The sequence below is a fragment of the Oncorhynchus masou genome, chromosome 31 (assembly GCF_036934945.1).
Source record: "Oncorhynchus masou masou isolate Uvic2021 chromosome 31, UVic_Omas_1.1, whole genome shotgun sequence".
In the NCBI taxonomy this organism is placed as follows: domain Eukaryota; kingdom Metazoa; phylum Chordata; class Actinopteri; order Salmoniformes; family Salmonidae; genus Oncorhynchus; species Oncorhynchus masou.
In genome coordinates this window covers 48728744-48749957 of record NC_088242.1, presented here as the reverse complement: position 1 = coordinate 48749957, position 21214 = coordinate 48728744, and the positions used below count along the sequence as shown (strand labels likewise).

Here is a 21214-nt window from a genome sequence, read left to right as displayed (position 1 = left end):
AATTTGAAATGATTTATACTTTTACTTTTGATACTTAACTACATTTTAGCAATTCTATTTACTTTTGATACATAAGTATTTTTAAAACCAAAAACTTTGACTTTTACTCAAGTTGTATTTTACTGGGTGACTTTTATTTGTACTTCAGTCATTTTCTATTAAGGTATCTTTACAATTTAGTACTTTTTCCACCAGATGTGGCTGGGGATTATAGCATTTCTTTCACATGACAAATCAATTTACACAAGTGTGTCTGGGTAAGCGTCATCTAATATTTATAAAATATTTTTTTATCTGAACACTTTCTGTTTACCTGGAATTTTCCCTTATTGTAGTCTACTACTTTTAATCTTTACTATACTACTCACTGTTTAGCACATTACCTCACATGTGAATCCTTAAAGAGACGAATGGGGCTGGCTTAAGGGTGTGAACAATGCTGCATGGGTGTTGACAAAGGAGTGCTCTCCAGTAGGTACCAAAATATTCAAAGGCACTTTTCTCAAAAATTAGTTTACAAGTTTAGCAACTTTCAAAGAAGAATTTCTTTCCCAATGTTCCTCAAATGCAGTGTAAGATATACCACTTTGTAGCTCTGAGTCTTTACTTTTATCCATGTAAAAATGTTGCTAGATAAAACCGATTTGAGCCGGTCGGTCACAAATGAGTAGAATTGATTGAAGCCTAAATTGGCATCCAAAACAGCAATTATCCAAGAAATATGTTTCAAATGTATATACTACCTTGTGAAACATCATGAGAATGGCTGCAAGTGTTTAGATAAGCATGAGATTCCCTTTTTTCATCCTATTTATTGAATATCGGAAAAATGATCGGCAAATACAAATATAGAATATAAAAGATCAACATCGGCCAATAATATAAGTCAACCGATATATCGGTCAGGATCTACAGTACCAGTCAAAAGTTTGGACACATGTACTCATTCAAGGGTTTTTCTTCATTTGTACTATTTTCTACATTGTAGAATAATAGTGAAGACATCAAAACTATGAAATAACACATGGAATCATGTAGTATCCCAAATATATGATTCTTCAAAGTAGCCACCCTTTGCCTCGATGACATCATTACATGCTGACCCAAACCAGACGCGCACGTGTGCCTGAGTGCGCCACCGCGCCACTGAGTGCGCCATCGCATGTTGATTTTGTACGCTCACACTCGCATTCTCTCAACCACGCATTCTCTCAACCAGCCTCACCTGGAATGCTTTTCCAATAGCCTTGAAGGAGTTCCCACAGATGTTGAGCACTCGTTGGCTGAATGATTCCTTATGTGTTATTTCATAGTTTTGATGTCTTCACTATTATTATACAATGTAGAAAATAGTAAAAAATTAAGAAAAACCCTTGAATGAGTAGGTGAGTCCAAACATTTGACTGGTACTGTATATATTTCATGAGCCTTCTTATATTTCCTTGATATATGACACTTCAAAATATGACACTTCACACACTGTGTGTGTTTTTTGTCATTCATGAATGTGTTATTCAATACGTTTCTATAGTAGTAAAGACCAAACTCAATATTTCATCACATTTTTTATTTTTCTTGGACACCTATATGGATCCTAAAATGCAAAATCAAATAGCCAGATGATCCATGGTATGACCCTCTTAAACCCCCCTACTTATCCTACTATGTTCTCCCTCATTGTTGACCTCCACACCCACACACTACTGACATAGGTTAACAGCAACATGTAACCAGGGTCATGTTCACTATGGAATACAACAGAAACAAAAATATCTTTCTCACCCTGATGGAGGTCTCGCCGCCGTGGGGCTGCTGCAGCCGGAACACTTGCGCCACCATGTGGTCAGTGGAGGGATGTAGCAGGATCCTGCGAGATGCTAGGCCCACCATCACGTAGCAGCCCATGGGAGACAGGCTCACCGAGATGGCATTGGGACCTGAGGGAGAAAAAAGACAAACTGACAAGGTTGGTAAGATTCTTCTAGGTTAATATTGTAGTATAGTTTAGGTTCACTAAAAATAATATCCTCTTTTGTGCACTAATTTATTAGATTCAATGTTTTATACTTAACAAAAATATAAACGTTCCATGTTTCATGAGTTGAGTTCTCCAACATTTTGTGCACAAATTTGTTTACATCCCTGCCAGTGAGCATTTCTCCTTTGCCAAGATAATCGGTCCACCTTACAGGTGTGGCATATAAAGTAGCTGATTCAACAGCATGATCATTACACAGGTGTACCTTGTGCTGGGGGCAATTAAAGGCCACTAAAATGTGCAGTTTTGTCCCACAACACAACAGTCTCATGTTTGGAGGGAGCGTGCAATTGGCATGCTGACTGCAGGAATGGCCACCAGACCTGTTGCCAGAGAATTTAATGTTAATTTCTCTACCATAAGCCGCTTCCGATGTTGTTTTAGAGAATTTGATAGTACGTCCAACCGGCCTCACAGCCATAGACCACATGTAACCACGCCAGCCCAGGACCTACACATCCGGCTTCTTCACCTGCGGGATCATCTGAGACCAGCCACCCAGACAGCTGATGAAACTGAGGGTTATTTCTTTCTTTAATAAAGACGTTGTGTAGGGAAAACCAAATTCTGATTGACTGGGCCTGGCTCCCAAGTGGGTGGGTGACCCATGGCTGTGCCCCTTCCCAGTCATGTGAAGTCCATAGATTAGGGCCTAATGAATTTATTTACATTGACTGATTTCCTTATATGAACTGTAACTCAGTAAAATCATTGATATTGTTGCACGTTGCATTTATATTTTTGTTCGGTATAGATTCTCTAGTTCAGTGTCGCAAACCTCTCCTCAAGTACCCCCAGACGTTCCACGCATTTGACGTATTCCAGAACTAGCCTACCTGATTCAACTAATGAGGTGATTAGTTGAACAATGGAATCAGGTCTGCCATCACTGGAATACCTGGAATAAGTGGATTGGCCGGGGGTACTTGAAGAAAAGGTTTGGGAAAGACTGCTATAATTCTATCCTGGAGGTCATGTCCATGACGGCAATACTTTCTAAATAATATATAGCAATAATATCCCATTTAGCAAACTGTTTTATCCAAAGTGACTTTTATCCATGCATGCATACATTATTTAAGTACAGATAAATTGATCCCACTGGGAACCAACCGGGAATCAAACCCACTATCCTGGCGTTGCAAGTACCATGCTCTACCAATTAAGCTACAGAGGACCACGTGATATGACTTACCAAATCTCTTGGTGTAGAGCATCTCCCCCAGGTTGTGAGGGGCCAGGGAGTACACGGCCAGGATGCCCTCGTCAGGGAAGCCCCGCTGGCTGCTAGGTATGAACACGGCCAGGAGCAGCCCGTCCGCTGAGATGTCACAACTGGCGTCGTTGTATATCTTACAGTTTGGTACCAGCACATTCACAGAGGCTGGAGGGGTGTGGAATACACTCAAGCACGCAGGCACACACAGGATGTCAATACTACAGTTTAATTTTGCACACACACATGCATACACACTTTGTTATTCTATCTTTGTGGGGACCTAAAATGTATTTCCATTCAAAATCATATTTTCCCTAACCCAAACCCTAACCCCTCACCCTAATGCCGACCCTAATTTTAACCTTAACTGTAAACCTAACTCCTAAGCTGAAAATAGCTTTTGTCCTCATGGAGACGTGGGAAATGTCCCCACGACGGCGAATTGTCCTGGTTTTACTATTCTTGTGGGGACCTAAAATGCCCAGAAATCCCCACAAGAATAGGATAACTCCCCCCCCCCCCCCCCACACACACACGTCAATACTACAGTATAATTCTACCAATGTAAATGCAATCAGGGCAAGAAAACAAGCTGGGGCTTGTTTAGGAGAATGTAACATTACAGAATGTTTAGAGAAGTGCATTGTGTAGAACAGATACGACTGCCTGTCAGATGGAGTATGGAATCATGGCATCTTGATTCATTCTATTTCTACCTGCAACGTTCTGAACATTTCACATACCGTTGCTGATCTCAGGCAGGTCGAATTTGGTGAAGTCCCACCACTGCAGCCGGTAGGTGGTGTTGGCTATGTTACTAGCCACCGCCGACTGTCCGTCCCCGATGGAGGCACCTGAGAGACAGGAGAAAAACATTTTGGTCAGTGGAAAAGAGCATTGGAAGTGAAGTAGGAAAAGGTCTGGCTACCATTATTGCAGACAGCAGAAATGAACACAATCAAATGGATGACATTGAGATGTATGAGAGCAGTCAACAAGTCAGTTGTTGCACTTGTTGCACACTTAAACTGTACTGCGCTAGCTTGGATATCCTCTTCTACACCTTTCAGAATGGTTCCACCAACTATAAAGGATGGGTAATCAGGACAGTGAAATACAGCTCAGCTTGACACATTATTGGTTTAAGGGTTTTACAGTGCACTCGTCTTGAAGACGATAATGATGACATGAGTACAGGACAATTGGATCACTTCAAACCACATGCTCTATAAGCAGAGTGCACTTTAGTTGGTTATTACCTGCTAACACCCTGTTGACAGAGGAGTGAGTGGCAAGGCCAGGCTGTCCCCTCTCGTGGAAGATCCCAGCGTAGGGCAGATACTCAGGCAACAGGAACCGCCGGGGAACGAAGCGCCCCAGCGAAGGAGCAGACATCCTGGCGTTGCGCGGTGTTCTGTGCCTCGTCCTGTCGCCGTTATCACTGTTAAACACACCCAGTTATTGGGAAAACAGAGGCTATTGGGAGACTTGTGGTGAAGCTAAGGGTTCAAAGTAGGATCATTGAACTCTGATTTCAAGACTAGTCCACCTCCCACACCATCGGTTGTGTAGATCCAGCTATATGCCTCAACCAAAATGAATAGAATAGATAAGCAACATAAATCTCGACAGTATATGGTTCTTATCTTTTCCAACAAGATGGCCTGGGACATCTACTTAACCCATTTTATCTCCTCCTCCACTTATTTCAACAGAAGACAACTTTGAGGTCTGAAAACAACTGGCATACTTTGATTGAAGAATGTAATATCCCTTTAAAAAAGGTGGAATCCTTATTTTCTACATCCATATTTGGACCTATAAATTAATTATATATATTAGTTATATATACATTGATTACTGAAGAATATAACATCAAAACCATCATTATTAACCTTGCACCTGAAAACGCTCGTAATCTAACGCCTGCCTCAGACCACTTGTAGAACAGCTAAGTGCATCGTTAGATACTGTTTTGCCCTTCCACGTTACTTTCTACACAGAAGATCTCTGCTGAACATAGAAACACACGGTTCATCCTTCTCTCTGAGACCGCCGATAACTTCAGAACAAAGTTGACTACAAATACAAAGTTGCAATTTCTACCAACAACCAATGTATAAAAAGATGCTTCAAAATGAAAACCGAGATAACAGAAATAAAATAAACAGTAGGCCATAGACCTATTTCAATCATATTAAAATACATCTCATGTTCAATCAATTTAGTTATATTATAATACTTGTATATATATAATACTTAATAATATTTGTGAATTATTATCGGGCAAGCCTTAGAATAAGCCACCTCAATATTCGCGGCCATAGGTGATAATATTTTTCTTGGAGCTGATCATCAGTACTGTGGAATAATTATAATGTTAAGATGTAAGATTTAAATGGAGAAAGCTGATCCGAGAGCAGCACTTCCTTTCTTTCGACCCTATCAGTATCGACACATGCCTCAATGACGCACTTAGCAAACGTTCTCTCTACTTGGTGTTTTGGGAAACACAATTTACATCTTGGGCCATTGTAGGAAAGATGCATCGTTAAAACACATGTAAGACTAAGTTCAATCACTATCAGGAAACTGGACCCAGGATGGGTTGCCGCCAACTCACTCTAGCTCCTCAAAGTCCACGTCGCTGTTCTCAATGGCGGCCGAGGGGTTGCCGGCAGGGCTGTCCGACGAGGAGGAGAGTGTCCTCAGCCGGTTCTGCTGGTAGCGCAGCGAGCGCTGGCGAATACTATCCCGCCTTGACAGGTACTGAATCATCCTCTGGGCATAGTACGCAGCCGGGGACAACCTGATGAAAAAATAACCGCAGATAGAACGGTTCAATGGGAGATTACAGCTGTAGGGTTCATAGTAGGCTAGCAAAATTCCAGAAACTTCACCCAAATTTTCAGGTTGTTAACACACCTGGAAACTTAAGGATCTTTTCAACCTTACTCAATGGGTTTTGTCCTATCAAAGATGATACAATTTTAATTGGGGTTAAGATTGGTACCTGGCGGGGTCTGGGTAGATAGGGTGGTCTCGGGATCCTCCCATGTCGTAGCGGGAGAGAGAGAGGAGGGAGGACTCCAACAGCCTTCTGTGAACAAACCCACCAAGCAATGGATCAGCAATTAATCTCCTCTGCAAAGGGAGTGTATTTGTTTTATACAAATACAACTATTTGGACAATATAAGTCTATCACGGAAATACTGCATAAAGCAGACCAGTAGTCACTTGCTGTAATGTTATCATGCCAGAGTGGATCACTAGATAAAATGAGACAAGTGGTGTTCAGTAGATACCAAACTGAAAACAGTCCGAAACAGAGTTTTACAATATGAGCTCATTCAATAAGAAATGCTCATTTTCATTTTCAAAATATTTTGCTGCGGTGTGCCCTACTAAACAGGACCCTGGTCTGAGCGAAAAACAACACCGCAGAGACTACCAAGGCCTTTCTCACTCTACCTTCTCAGAGAGTCCTCATCCGGGTTATCCACAGGCATTTCTTGGCTTAAGGCCTCTGGCGGTGCGTCGGTGGAGCGGCTGGAGGCGGCCTGGCGATAGACACGCTCCCACTGGCCTGTCTCCTGGTTGAACACCAGGCCCACTGTCTGCTCCCCGGGCTGGGCAGAGGACGACGCAATGGTGGGGAAGGGCATGGCCGCAACGTGAGGGCCTGGGGAGGGCTGTAGCTCGCTGGGCTCAGGGGGTTGGGCTACCCTCCTCTCCCTCTCTTGGGGATGGGGGTGTGGATCCCGGCTCCGTGATGATGCATGGGGCTCCTCATAGGCAGGGCTGGGGGGCTGCCGCCAGGGAGAGCTGGAGCCCTCCTGCGTGGAGACAGCGGAGGTGGAGGACGCTGGGCTGGTGCGCTCCCAGCGTTGGGAGTCGTGGTTGAAGGTGAGCAGGTTGTGGCAGGCCCGGCAGCGGTTCAGGTGGCCCCGGGAGGAGTGGGCGGCGCTAGAGAAGGGAGGGGGTTGTTCTCGGTAGGGGCATTTGGGGGTGGCTGGGGCTGGTAGTGGGAGGACATGGAGGGCCCGGGTCTCTCTGGGTCTATGTTGTTGTTGAGCAGCTCCTGCATCTGCTCCTGGCCGCCCTCCCCTCCCCCGACATCCATGCTGGCGGCCCCCAGCGGCAACTCCAGGTCCTGCATGCGGTCGAACTCCATGAAGTAGCGGCTAAGATTGCACTGGAGCACATTGCGGAACGAGGCCGGGTTGCTGCGCGTGCCATCCCAGAAAGGGTGGTGCCCACTGCTGGAGCCCACCCCTCCTCCTCCACCACCACTTCCTCCTCTCTGATTGGCCACAGGGCTGGGGCCAAGTTCGGCGCCCGGCTGCGGGGGGAAGCCTCGTCCCTCGGTGGCGGAGGTGTAGACGGGGGACTGGGAGGAGCCGTCTTGCTGCCGCAGCACTGACAGCAGGCTGACAGAGGATGAGCTGGTCCGGGGGGGCAGCATCCCACCCCCAACACCACCCATACCCCCTCCACTGCTCCCTCCACTTCCGGCCCCGCTCTCTGAGCTTCTCATGTTTAGCAGGCTGCGTGTCCAGTCAGGTCCGGGCAGAGGGCGGGATGGGGGTTGGTGTTGGTGGTTGGCGGGCGGGGGCAACAGCTGCTGGCTCAGGGGCTGGCTGGCCACGTGGGTGGTAGGCACGGCGCGGTGCAGGGAGCTGCCGGCACTGTAGTAGACTGTAGTGAAGGCCGAGGGCCGCTGCTGGGCTCCAGTGGGCTCTGAAGGCTGCCGGGGCTCCGTACGGGCCGAAAAGGTGGAGGCGTGGGGGGCTGGCTGAGAGGCCACCTGGGGAAGCTCGGGGTGGACAACAGGCCTGGAGGTGGAGGAAACCTCCCCCAGAGAGGGGCTGCGGTTGGCCATGCAGCGGCTGCAGAGGCACACCATGCCCAGGTGCTGGGTGCAACCTGGGTAGGGCAGTCCACGGTCCTGCGAGGCTGGGTACTGGCCCAAAGGCATGCTGGGAGGCTCACCGCTGCCCTCCCCGCCAGGGCGGGAAGTATCCCCCCCAGCCTGCGCCCCCGACGAGCGCGATGACAGGATGTGCAGGAAGTTGTGGAGGATTGGCGTGCGGCGTACAGGCTGGGAGGGCAGGAAGGAGCGCTGGCGGAAGTGGGGCATCTCCACACTGTCCATGGGGACCTCGGACTCATCATCATTCTACAGAACATATTAGGGTACAGTCATGTTGAATGTTTAATGGTATTAGGGTACAGCCATGTTTTTAAGGCTTTGAGCAGATTCTTTCATTTCGAGACAGAAAACAATGTGCCTTATTCCCAACTCAGCATGAAGTTCAGGCACTAAGCGACGAATGACTCACCTGCTGGTTGGAGGGGTTCACAATAGCCGTCAGAAGATTGTGCCCCAAAGGATCAAACCTCACCAACCTGAGAGAGATGGAGCAAACTATGTTCACTACACTGGGGGTTGTTGCATGTGAATGGAACATAAATGTTTAGACATTTTGTACATATTTAAAATCCATCTTCCCGAAATATGTCACACAGAATAAAATAGAACACAATAGAAATAATTGTGCCTAAATGGTGTCCCACCTGACTCTTTCAGTCTCACTGCCGGTTTTGACCACGGCGAAGGGCTCAGGCCGACTCCAGTCCCAGAAGTGTAGCTCATTGTTGGTTGCGATGAGGAGGAGTTGGGCGGTGGGGTGGAAGGTAAGCGAGGCAATGGCAACGTTGCTCTCTGTGAACCAGCTCTCACTGCCACCCTGCAGAAACAAACACAAGGGGGTTTAATAAAGAAAGAAACAAGAACGGTACGGCAATACTGGATAGAAAACATTTGCCTGATGTTTACGGAATGCGGACTGCTGTGATCAGGGTTTATCAACTAGGCAACCAATAGCAACACATTGAAGATGGAAAAGTTCCCTTATGGCACCTGGAGCCGCCACAAACCAGTCGGACAAAGGCGAGTTCCCTGGGGTACAACTCAACATTTACTTCTGTCGAGACTGTGCTGTGTATGGGAGTCTTACAACCTAACATAACAATAAAATATACCAATACAACTTAGCAAGCAGGGACCTGAAACTTGTACTATTCATCTTAATAGGGGTCTGTCTGTGATTTAGAAAAGGCACCACTTACATGCAGGTCCCAGATGCGGACCTCTCCGTCAAGGCACCCGGAGGCCACCAGGCCCGGGATGGTGGGGTGAAAGGTCACACACCAGGGTGTGCGGCGGTGGCCCACGAGCGAATGCAGGCACTTTCCAGTCTTCACCTCCGTGATGTAAATGTTGTGGTTGACGTGAGTGGAAGCCATGAGGGTCCTATCAGAGTGGATAGAAGAGGGGGAGAGAGAAAACAGGTGCATGGAGTGAATGGTACTGCTGCTGTTATAATGTTAAAGGAAGCCCTGCCTCTCAAATGCGCTCATGAATCGATTCATGCGGCTGGGTCAGTTGAGTTCCTTACCGGTCTGGGCTGAAGGCCAACAGGAACGTGGAGCGAGGGCTATCTGGCAGCTCTACTTTCTGTGTGAGGCAACAAACATCACTTAACGCCAGAGCCTTACGTGGAGGTAGCACATTGATTATTAAAAGCACAAAATGACAAACACAAAATAGACAGGTTTTTTAAACTTATGACTTGATTCAAGTCGAATTGTGATGCATTAACTTCATATTATTAGGGATTTTGAAGAACAGCCCCCAAATAGACTGAAGATGATAAAGATAAGCACAGGACATTGTTTCCATGGTGACGAGTTACATCAATTGTATAATGCACTCCAGATCAAAACGCCTACTGCAGCAAGTGGGCAGCGAGAGATGGATCACCTACTACTATTCCATATCTGTTGAAACTAGGGCTGGGCGGTATACCGTATTTTATGATATACCGGTAATGATGCAGTGACCGGTTTGGGTTTTTCTTTACCGGTATTTGAATGTTTGGTTTGTTAAATGTGACACGCCATGTGTAATGTACATTTTTATAGTTTACTTCGCTACTTGAGTCATCCACACAGACCTAGAAACGCCCCCTGTCATTCAATGAGTGCATTTGATGTTCCTCAACCACGAGACACTTGTGTTCAGTCTGCATGGTCAATGAAGCACATGCAACAATGTTGATGACAACAATGCTGTTTTCACTTTGCTTCTTCAAACAACTCTACTAGTGTTCTAGAATGACTCTATTAGTTTGTGTTTCTTACATCAGCAAACAGCTAGTTTGTAATTTCTTAGCAAGTTGCCCTGAATCTTGTGAGACGCTAATTGTTAGCGAGCTAGCTAATACAGCCTGATAACACCAGTGATGGTGTAGACCTAAATCAGCATGTTATTTGTGCAACAGTATCTTCTAAGTCAAAGAGGAATATGCAAAGCAAGAATATGTTAGCTACATAAGTAGCCCTAGGAAACACTTATCAACACTTTGTTCCTACCCTGTCACAATATCTCCCTGGCATTTTTTTTAGTTGTCATCTCAAACAACACTGTATTCAAAGTGACAACTATTATATTCAAAATTTAGAATTAGAATAGTCATTCTATTTCCATCATTCCAACAGTTTTCCTCTAATCCGCAAGTCAAATCACAATTGCAACATTTGGTTAAAAATAAGTCCTAGATTATTTGCTCATATCGTGCAGCCTTACGTGGCATTGTGGAAATTATCTCAATTGAGCAGTGGTGTAAAGTACTTAAGTAGTACTTGAAAGTATTTTTACTTAAGTATTTTTGGGGGTATCTGTACTTTACTTTAATATTTATTTATTTTTTTGACAACTTTTACTTCACTACATTCCTAAAGAAAATACTGTACCGTTTACTCCATGCATTTCCCCTGACACCTAAAAGTACTCGTTACATTTTGAATGCTTAGCAGGACAGGAAATTGCTCCAATTCGCTCACTTGTCAAGAGAATCCCTGGTCATCTCCTGCCTCTGATCTGGAGGACTCACTATACACAAATGCTTTGTTTGTAAATTATGTCTGAGTGTTGGAGTATCCCCCTGGCTATAGATAAATACATTTTAAAAAACAAGAAAATGGTGCCATCTGGTTTGCTTAATATAAGGAATTTGAAATTATTTATACTTTTACTTTTGATACTGAAGTACATTTTACCAATTACATTTACTTTTGATTACTTAAGTATATTTAAAACCAAATACTTTCAGATTTTACTCAATAAATATTTTACTGGGTGACTTTCACTTTTACTTGAGTAATTTTATATTAACGTATCTTTACTTATACTCAAGTATGACAATTGGGTACTTTTCCCACCACTGTAATTGAGTGCAGGAATGGCAGAAATGATAAAAGTGCTGAAATTTGTTTTGGTTGAAGTTGAATTGAACAGTATAAAACAATCAGAATGGAGAAATCACTTAGAATGTGTGTGAGTTGCCACCCTAGGATCACTCACTTCTCATAAAGCAAATGTAGAACTTTTATTATTCAAAAACTTTTTAATAACTTTTTAAAAATACCATCATTACTGTCCATTTTCTTTTAAATACTGTGATATAATATTTTGGCCATATCGCCCAGCCCTAGTTGAAACCAAAGCAGTTTTGACTTCTCTCTTTACTGGGATAATGGGTCGTCTTTGGCTGTTACCTGACTCTGCCATTTCATCCAGCGGATCTTCTCCTCCACCATCTGCTGCAGGAGGCGCTGGGAGCCAAAGGCCTGCGAGCCGCGCTCCCGGGTGGACAGGATTCGCACAGAGTTCCTATGATGACGAGAGGCCATGGTTCTCCTCCTGTACAGGCCGGGGCCACACCACTGCTCTCTGCCTGCTCTAGGGAGAGTCACTTCTGCTGCTGCTAGCTCGCCATGCAGAGGCTGGGGAGGGAAGAGAGTGCCAAGAAGGAGATTGTAGTTAGTTGTTGTGGTGGGGTAGGCATAGGTTTTGCACAGGGAAAGAGAAGGAAAAAAAGAGGGTTGCCTAGTAGTTTACTTTATTGAAAAGTAACATAAAATGAGAGTTTGACAGAGGGACACATTGAAGATCATGAGGGTGTGATGTGAGGGGGCAGTTCTAGGCCTGAACTTTATTAGTAGCATGATTGGCGAAGATAGCCCATTATGTAAACTGACAGCTAGAGGCAGCATTCCCCAATGAGTGCATTGGAACTATTTAGGAGATCAGTACTAAAATATTGTGTATCCTTAAATAAAAACATGCAAGTTTGCAGCTCTCTAGCTAGCATACACATGCAGCCAAAGCTAAAACCTCACATCTGGAAGGTTGCCTAAACGGTGCGCTGTTTTAAAATTTTGTCATGTTTTGGTTCCAAATTGGCAAAACACCACTGCCAATGCAAAACAGTACAGCTTTAGCACTCCCTTAACCCATAATATTCTAAACCCAATCTAACCCGGGGGATGGGGTAGGAATGTCACAGCAAGGATAATCTTGCTATTTGAATTTTAAGACCCCTTGAAGTATCAAAAAAACATGAAAAAATATTTGATGAATAATTATTTGGGCCTTACCGCTGTTAGCCCATTCAAACAAATTGAATAACATAATCACTACATGGAATAACATAGTCCCCCCCCAAATAATACAAAGGAAGTTTGTTCTGAAGTGTTTATCCTATATCTGAGAGATGAAGTTGAAGTCGGAAGTTTACATACACCGAGGTTGGAGTCATTAAAACTTGTTAAAACAGGTTATTTCACTTATAATTCACGGTTCCAGTGGGTCAGAAGTTTACATACACTAAGTTGACTGTGCCATTAAACAGCTTGGAAAATTTCAGAATATTATGTCATGGCATTAGGAGCTTCTGGTAGCCTAATTGACATCATTTGAGTCAATTGGAGGTGTACCTGTGGATGTATTTCAAGGCCTACCTTCAAACTCTGTGCCTCTTTGCATGACATCAAGGGAAAATCAAAAGAAATCAGCCAAGACTTCAGAAAAGAATTGTAGACCTCCACAAGTCTGGTTCATCCAAGGGAGCATCTGTACAAACAATAGTACGCAAGTATAAACACCATGGGACCACGCAGTCGTCATACCGCTCAGGAAGGAGACGTTTTCTGTCTCCTAGAGATGAACGTACTTTGGTGAGAAAAGTGCAAATCAATCCCAGAACAACAGCAAATGACCTTGTGAAGATGCTGGAGGAAACAGGTACAAAAGTATCTATATCCACAGTAAAACAATTCCTATATCGACATAACCTGAAAGGCCGCTCAGCAAGGAATAAGCCACTGCTCCAAAACAGCCATAGAAAAGCCAGCCTACAGTGTGCAACTGCACATGGGGACAAAGATCGTACTTTTTGGAGAAATGTCCTCTGGTCTGATGAAACAAAAATAGAACTGTTTGGCCATAATGACCATCATTATGTTTGGAGGAACAAGGGGGAGGCTTGCAAGCTGAAGAACAAAATCCCAACCGTGAAGCACGGGGGTGGCAGCATCATGTTGTGGGGGTGCTTTGCTGCAGGAGGGACTGGTGCACTTCACAAAATACATGGCATCATGAGAGGAAAATCATGTGGATATATTGAAGCAACATATCAAGACATCAGTCAGGAAGTTAAAGCTTGGTCGCAAATGGGTCTTCCAAAAGGACAATGACCCCAAGCATACTTCCAAAGTTGTGGCAAAACGGCTTAAGGACAACAAAATCAAGGTATTTGAGTGGCCATCACAAAGCCCTGACCTCAATCCTATAGAAAATGTGTGGGCAGAATTGAAAAGGCGTGCGCGAGCAAGGAGGCCTACAAACCTGACTCAGTTACACCAGCTCTGTCAGAAGGAATGGGCCAAAATGTACCCAACTTTTTGTGGGAAGCCGGTGGAAGGCTACACAAAACATTTTACCCAAGTTAAACAATGTAAAGGCAATGCAACCAAGTACTACTTGAGTGTATGTAAAATTATGACCCACTGGGAATGTGGTGAAAGAGATAAAAGCTCATTCTCTCTACTATTATTCTGACATTTCCCATTCTTAAAATAAAGTGGTGATCCTAACTGACCTAAGACACGGAATCTTTACTAGGATTATTATTAATGTCAGGAATTGTGAAAAACTGAGTTTAAATGTATTTGGCTAAGGTGTATGTAAACTTACGACTTCAACTGTATCAGAAAGTTTTTATTTTTAAGACCTTATTTTGGGCACTAAACAGTCTCCATATATACAGTGGGGCAAAAAGGTATTTAGTCAGCCACCAGTTGTGCAAGTTCTCCCACTTACAAAGATGAGAGAGGCCTGTAATTTTCATCATAGGTACACTTCAACTATGACAGACAAAAATAATTAAAAAATCCAGAAAATCACATTGTAGGATTTTTTTATTAATTTAATTGCAAATTATGGTGGAAAATAAGTATTTGGTCAATAACAAAAGTTTATCTCAATACTTTGTTATATACCCTTTGTTGGCAATGACAGAGGTCAAATGTTTTCTGTAAGTCTTCACAAGGTTTTCACACACTGTTGCTGGTATTTTGGCCCATTCCTCCATGCAGATCTCCTCTAGAGCAGTGATGTTTTGGGGCTGTTGCTGGGCAACACGGACTTTCAACTCCCTCCAAAGATTTTCAATGGGGTTGAGATCTGGAGACTGGCTAGGCCACTCCAGGACCTTGAAATGCTTCTTACGAAGCCACTCCTTCATTTCCCGGGCGGTGTGTTTGGGATCATTGTCATGCTGAAAGACCCAGCCATGTTTCATCTTCAATGCCCTTGCTGATGGAAGGAGGTTTTCACTCAAAATCTCACGATACATGGCCCCATTCATTCTTTCCTTTACACGGATCAGTCGTCCTGGTCCATTTGTAGAAAAACAGCCCCAAAGCATGATGTTTCCACCCCCATGATTCACAGTAGGTATGGTGTTCTTTGGATGCAACTCAGCATTCTTTGTCCTCCAAACACGACGAGTTGAGTTTTTACCAAAAAGTTCTATTTTGGTTTCATCTGACCATATGACATTCTCCCAATCGTCTTCTGGATCATCCAAATGCTCTCTAGCAAACTTCAGACGGGCCTGGACATGTACTGGCTTAAGCAGGGGGACACGTCTGGCACTGCAGGATTTGAGTCCCTGGCGGCGTAGTGTGTTACTGATGGTAGGCTTTGTTACTTTGGTCGCAGCTCTCTGCAGGTCATTCACTAGGTCCCCCCGTGTGCTTCTGGAATTTTTGCTCACCGTTTGTGATAATTTTGACCCCACGGGGTGAGATCTTGCATGGAGCCCCAGATCGAGGGAGATTATCAGTGGTCTTGTATGTCTTCTCATTTCCTAATAATTGCTCCCACAGTTGATTTCTTCAAACCAAGCTGCTTATTCAGCTGCTTATGCAGTTTCAGTCTTCCCAGCCTGGTGCAGGTCTACAATTTTGTTTCTGGTGTCCTTTGACAGCTCTTTGGTCTTGGCCATAGTGGAGTTTGGAGTGTGACTGTTTGAGGTTGTGGACAGGTGTCTTTTATACTGATAACAAGTTCAAACAGGTGCCATTAATACAGGTAACAAGTGGAGGACAGAGGAGCCTCTTAAAGAAGAAGTTACAGGTCTGTGAGAGCCAGAAATCTTGCTTGTTTGTAGGTGACCAAATACTTATTTTACACCATCATTTGCAAATAAATTCATTAAAAATCCTACAATGTGATTTTCTGGATTTTTTCTTCTCATTTTGTCTGTCATAGTTGAAGTGTACCTATGATGAAAATTACAGGCCTCTCTCGTCTATTTAAGTGGGAGAACTTGCACAATTGGTGGCTGACTAAATACTTTTTTGCCCCACTGTACCTCCATTAATTTTGTTCAACTGGTACCGCGGGACCTTCATTCGAGTCTTGTGAGGCCCGTGGGCGTCCTAGAGAAAAGCATGTACGTGTTCGGGAGAGTCTCACCTTTACACAGAGGGGTCATATTAGGGTGTAGCCCAAAATGTTCAGACGCTACGGACAGAAGTTGGCAGATCGGCTGTACAAACTTCAGACGAGTCCCAAGACGCTTGTGGGGTCATGGAGCAAAACGGAGAACACCACTGTGTTTCAGAGTCATCTTTCCATAGAAGGGTTATAGTTTGTAGGCCAAACTATTCGGACGCTAAAGAGGATTTTGTGAGAAGACCGATTTTCGGGATGTCTCATGGTCTGACAAACACCACTCTCGCTCTGTCACCGCAAATACAGAAGTGTTACATAGGCGGGCGCAGTGGATTGAGACGCATCCAATGCCACAAAAAAAACAGATCTCTCTAGCTTAAAATGAAGGATTTTTAAGGAATATTTTATTATTATGCTAATTAGATTTCCGGGTGGGCGTGGACATCAAACTTTGGGTTGAAGCCCCAAGGCATTTTAAATAAGGGGAACATTTTTCCAACACTGGGGCGGGAGATTTTCCTATAAACAAAGATGACCAACACAAGTGGCCGATTGGGAATACACAATCCTTGGCAGGCGGCGCAACATTAGTTTAAAACCATGACCAGTGGGCCTAATTGGAATTCCAAGACAGACATCCAAATCGGGTCCAAACACAGATCATTGTGCTATGGAATATTGTATTCCAGGACTCCAAAAAGTGGCGTTTCATCAACACTCTCTGTGGTTAGACTGATGTACATTACAATCCAAGATGGAACAACTGGGGTTGTATTTGAAGGGCCAGTGATATATGTATTTGTGCCGAGTATGAGTCTATGGTGCTGAGTCTCAAAAACAGACTTTGAAGAGTCTGGTGATTTCTCAAAGTGCACACCATATGTTGTTTAAAAAGCAACCCGAATACACGACACGAACTGTGTGTCCATGTACTTGGTAAAGTTCATGATGCCCAGTACCAGTGGAAGCAAAATAGCCCCATAACATCAAAAATCCACCCCTATATTTTACAGTAGATGGTTGCTGAAGTTTCGAAAACAGGGGTGCTGTTTACCTTGACATGTTTTCGTATTACTTGTTAAACAATATCTTTGTCTGTCCAATTGTGTTACTATAAAACAATATACACTGAACAAAAATATAAACACAACAAGTGCTGGTTCCATTTTTTATGAGCTGAAGTAAAAGATCCCAGAGATTTTTCATACGCACAAAAAGCTTATATCTCTCAAATGCTGTGCACAAGTTTGTTTACATCCTTTGTCAAAGATAATACATCCAACTGACAGGTGTGGCATATCAAGAAGCTGATTAAACAGCATGATCATTACACAGGTGCATCTTGTGCTGGGGAAAAATAAAAGGCCACTAAAATGTGCAGTTTTGTCACGTAACACAATGCCACAGATGTCTCAAGTTTGAGGGGGCATGCAATTGACATGCTGACTGCAGTAACGTCCACCAGAGATTTTTCCAAAGAACTGAATGTAAATTTCTCGACCATAAGCCACCTCAACCAAGGTTTTGGCAGTACGTCCAACCGGCCTCACAACCGCAGACCATGCCAACCCAGGACCTCTACATCCGGCTTCTTCATCTGTGGGATCGTCGGGGGGGGGGTATTTCTGTCTGTAATAAATCCCTTTTTTGGCTGGGCTTGTCTCCCAAATGCCTGGGCCTATGCCCGCCCAGGCTCACCCATGGCACGATTTCTTTACATTAACTGTAACTCGGAAAAATCTTGAAATTGTTGCATTCATGTTTTTGTTTAGTGTAACGTCACCAATTTCTTTAAACATACAATATTGTTCCGTATTTAAATGATTAATGTTATAGTATTTTTTGCTCAATTTTATCAAGGGTGGCAAAGATTTGAGGTGACTGTACATGATAAATATGTACAATATTGGAAAGTATTTTCAGTGTTGGATTTCAAAACCATCTGGATATTAACTATAGAAAATAAGATCTGCATGTGCATTAGTAACCAAAACACTAATATGAAAAATATTTCTGGCGAATCAAACGGGAGGATTAAAAAACAAAAACAAACATGTACTTTGATAAGAGATCAAGTTGATCTGTAGCTTATATGGATCGTGAGCTATTGAAAATTAGACCCATCACAGTATATATTCATGCAAAATCAGTTCAATAAAAAATTGCATTTCTAATGGTCGTACCTATGGGCGGGGAAGGTCAGAAACCCAACATCAAGTGGTTTTAGGTGTATATGTCAATTGTACTGGAAGCTATTTAAAATTTGATCTGTACGTGAATTAACCCTTTACACTTGTACCTGTAAGTGAGGGAAATACTGTAAATGAAGAGGACTCTGTATTTTGAAAGATGAGATATTGAGGATTATAATAAATACTGCTTTGATGTCATACAAGCAAGCCAAACACCTGGAAATCCAAATGTGCACTTCACATTCCCATATCATAAAACATGTCATAAACGGTGTGAACATTTATGATCACTATGTTTGATGATTTGTAACAAGATGACAGATAACAGATTGTGATTTATAATGGGCCGTTGGATTATGTAAACAGCAGTAATTGTGTAATTGCGGGGATTCAGGTTTGTGTTCCAAACAAAACTACAAGTGTGCTTGCTCTAGTTCCTCAGTGGCACATCTCGGAGAACAAAAAAATCATAAAAAATACAAATAAAAGCAACTTATAGTTGAAGACTCTTCTTTGAGTCACAAAAGTGCATTGAAATTAATTAGGAACTGGGCACACTTGGTGTGTGGCCACTTGGAGACACCAGTTAGTCCTCTCACTCAAACCCTTGTCATTTTTTTGTCTTATGTTGCACCTACCCCAAATTTTCCAGGAATATTATTGAATGATCTACTGAAAAGTGTATGTTCCAGATGAGTAGGAGTCAAAATAAGAATACTGGAAGAAAGAGACTCACACACTGTCGAAAAAAAGGAATAGATCCAAAATTGAGGCTTGAATCCAAAATAAGGATGTTCATTGAAACATGGTGCCCCCAGAAATGTATTATAGTGCTAGAAGGTGCATAAATAAAAAGTGAAAACAATGTGTTTTTTTGGGCATCGTGTTTCAATGAACATCCTTATTTTGCATTCAAGCCTCAATTTTGGAACTATTCCATTTTTCGACAATGTGCGGGTCTTTATTTCTTCCAGAGATATTAGTTTCATGTTACTGATTGTATCCAGAGTAATTTTTGTTACTTCACATTGTGGTTTTACATCTCTAATTCACCTTGATAGGAAGCTTTTGAACAGTATCCTTGTAAATGGTTCAAATATATCACCCTTGGTAGTTAGCGGTAACTAATAAAAATGCGGGCCCTTCAGCAACTGGGGGCCCTACGCAGTGTGTATAATCTTCAAATAGGGCTAAACCTCAAGAATGGAATGCAGGGAAAGCAGCGAACTCTGAAAGAAGCATGGCCGATGGAAAGGTTAGGAACATGTCTGAAACCAATAGAATGTCGGGAGAAGATGAGAGCACAGACAAGGATGAAGGAGGATGTGGAACATGAATTAGAAAGAGGTGGAAATGAAGAAGAATGGGAAAGGAACAAAGTTGGGGTGGGAAAGAAGACGCCTAGTGTTGAGAATACCTCATATCTGTTGGGAGTCTGGTTTCTGGGAGGGTTGGGGCCCAAATTGACAAATTTGTTGGAAGTATCCAAGATAGTGGAGAGAAGTGTAAATAAAGGCGGACAGGAGGATTGGGTTGGCCTTGATTTTTTTTTGTTTCTGTTGAACAGAAGAAGCTTGTTTTGGAATCCCAGGCGAATGGATGGCTGTGCTGTGTCATGCTTTGAGCTAAGAAGAGCACCTGTCAAGGCATTCATTTCCGGGGTCTCGGAAGAAGTAGGCATCAAAGTGCTGAAGAGTATTCATGAAGAGTATTGATGCACGTAGGTTGAATTTTTGATTTGATGGCAAGAAAGAAAAGTGTTTATTCTTGTGTTTTTTTGTGGAGTCCCTCCCGACCTGAGTAAACCTGGTAAGAGCTTTTATTTCCAGGCTTTTATTTTGCAGTGTAAATGGTGTACTGTGGAATGTTTGGACATGTACAAAATGTCTGCAGGTGGAAGGTGTGGAAAAGAAGTTCATGGTGAATGTAATGAAGAAACCGTGTAAAGTGTTGCAGCTGTGGTGGAAATCTTCAGAGTGCCTGTCGAGGTTGAAAGAGAATGAAGTTGACAAAGTCAGAGCCGCCCTGAGCATTTCATATGCAGAGGTGATCCAAATGGTTGAGGGAATGAATGATTCTTCTAAGGACTCCGTGGAGTTGGATAGGCATTCGCTGCAGGCTGCGGATTTGGCCTCCCACCAGCAGGAGCTAGAGATATTACGTGTAAAGAAGGTGAACTTTGATATTTATGGAAATGGTGATCAACGGCATGGCTAAAGTGGAGGGAAGATTTACATAATTGTGGATGTGGCCGAGCAGTTCCTGGGACTAATGGATTTCAAGGAGTTATCACTGCTGTTGCAAGCAGTGCTTACCCTCAGGCCCAAGAGCCTGGGGAGGGAGCTATTGAAGAAATGGGAGAGTTTTGTAAAAAAAAAAAAAAAAAAGTGTATCTGGATTACACCCCCAACCACTATATGGAGTTTGTTTGTTTTACCCTTGGACAGTTGGTGGCGGTAATGCACCATAAACATTGGATGCCAACCTTTGTTAAAACCCCACTGAAGAGATGTGATTGCAACAACAAAAAATGCATACACGCAATCACCGGTATTGCACTTTTACGATGGTCCCTAACCAACGGGAGCGCCAGAAAGCAGCATATTTCATCCTTGCTGGCTCGGAAAGTGGGACCATCGGTAAAAATATATATATATAAAAAAATACAAAATAAACTCTACCGTCATCCTAGGACCTTCCGTCAGAGAGCTATTGACGGCCGTGCTCCAAATATTGAAAGTAAAAACCGCTGCGGTCAGCTTGCTAATGTTAGCTAACTCAAGACATGGTTATGAAACAACTAGGGCTAACCAACAAGCTAGAAAATGGTCAGCTAATCAACCAAGTAGTCAAAAACAAAGTTAGCAAGCAAATATTAACTCGATAGAAAACTAAA

The 21214-nt window shown here is 43.3% G+C and overlaps 1 pseudogene; it reads right to left on the bottom strand.

The window, feature by feature from the left end:
- The window catches only part of LOC135524045 (activating molecule in BECN1-regulated autophagy protein 1B-like), a 36348-nt pseudogene extending 15134 nt beyond the window's left edge, over positions 1-21214 (bottom strand).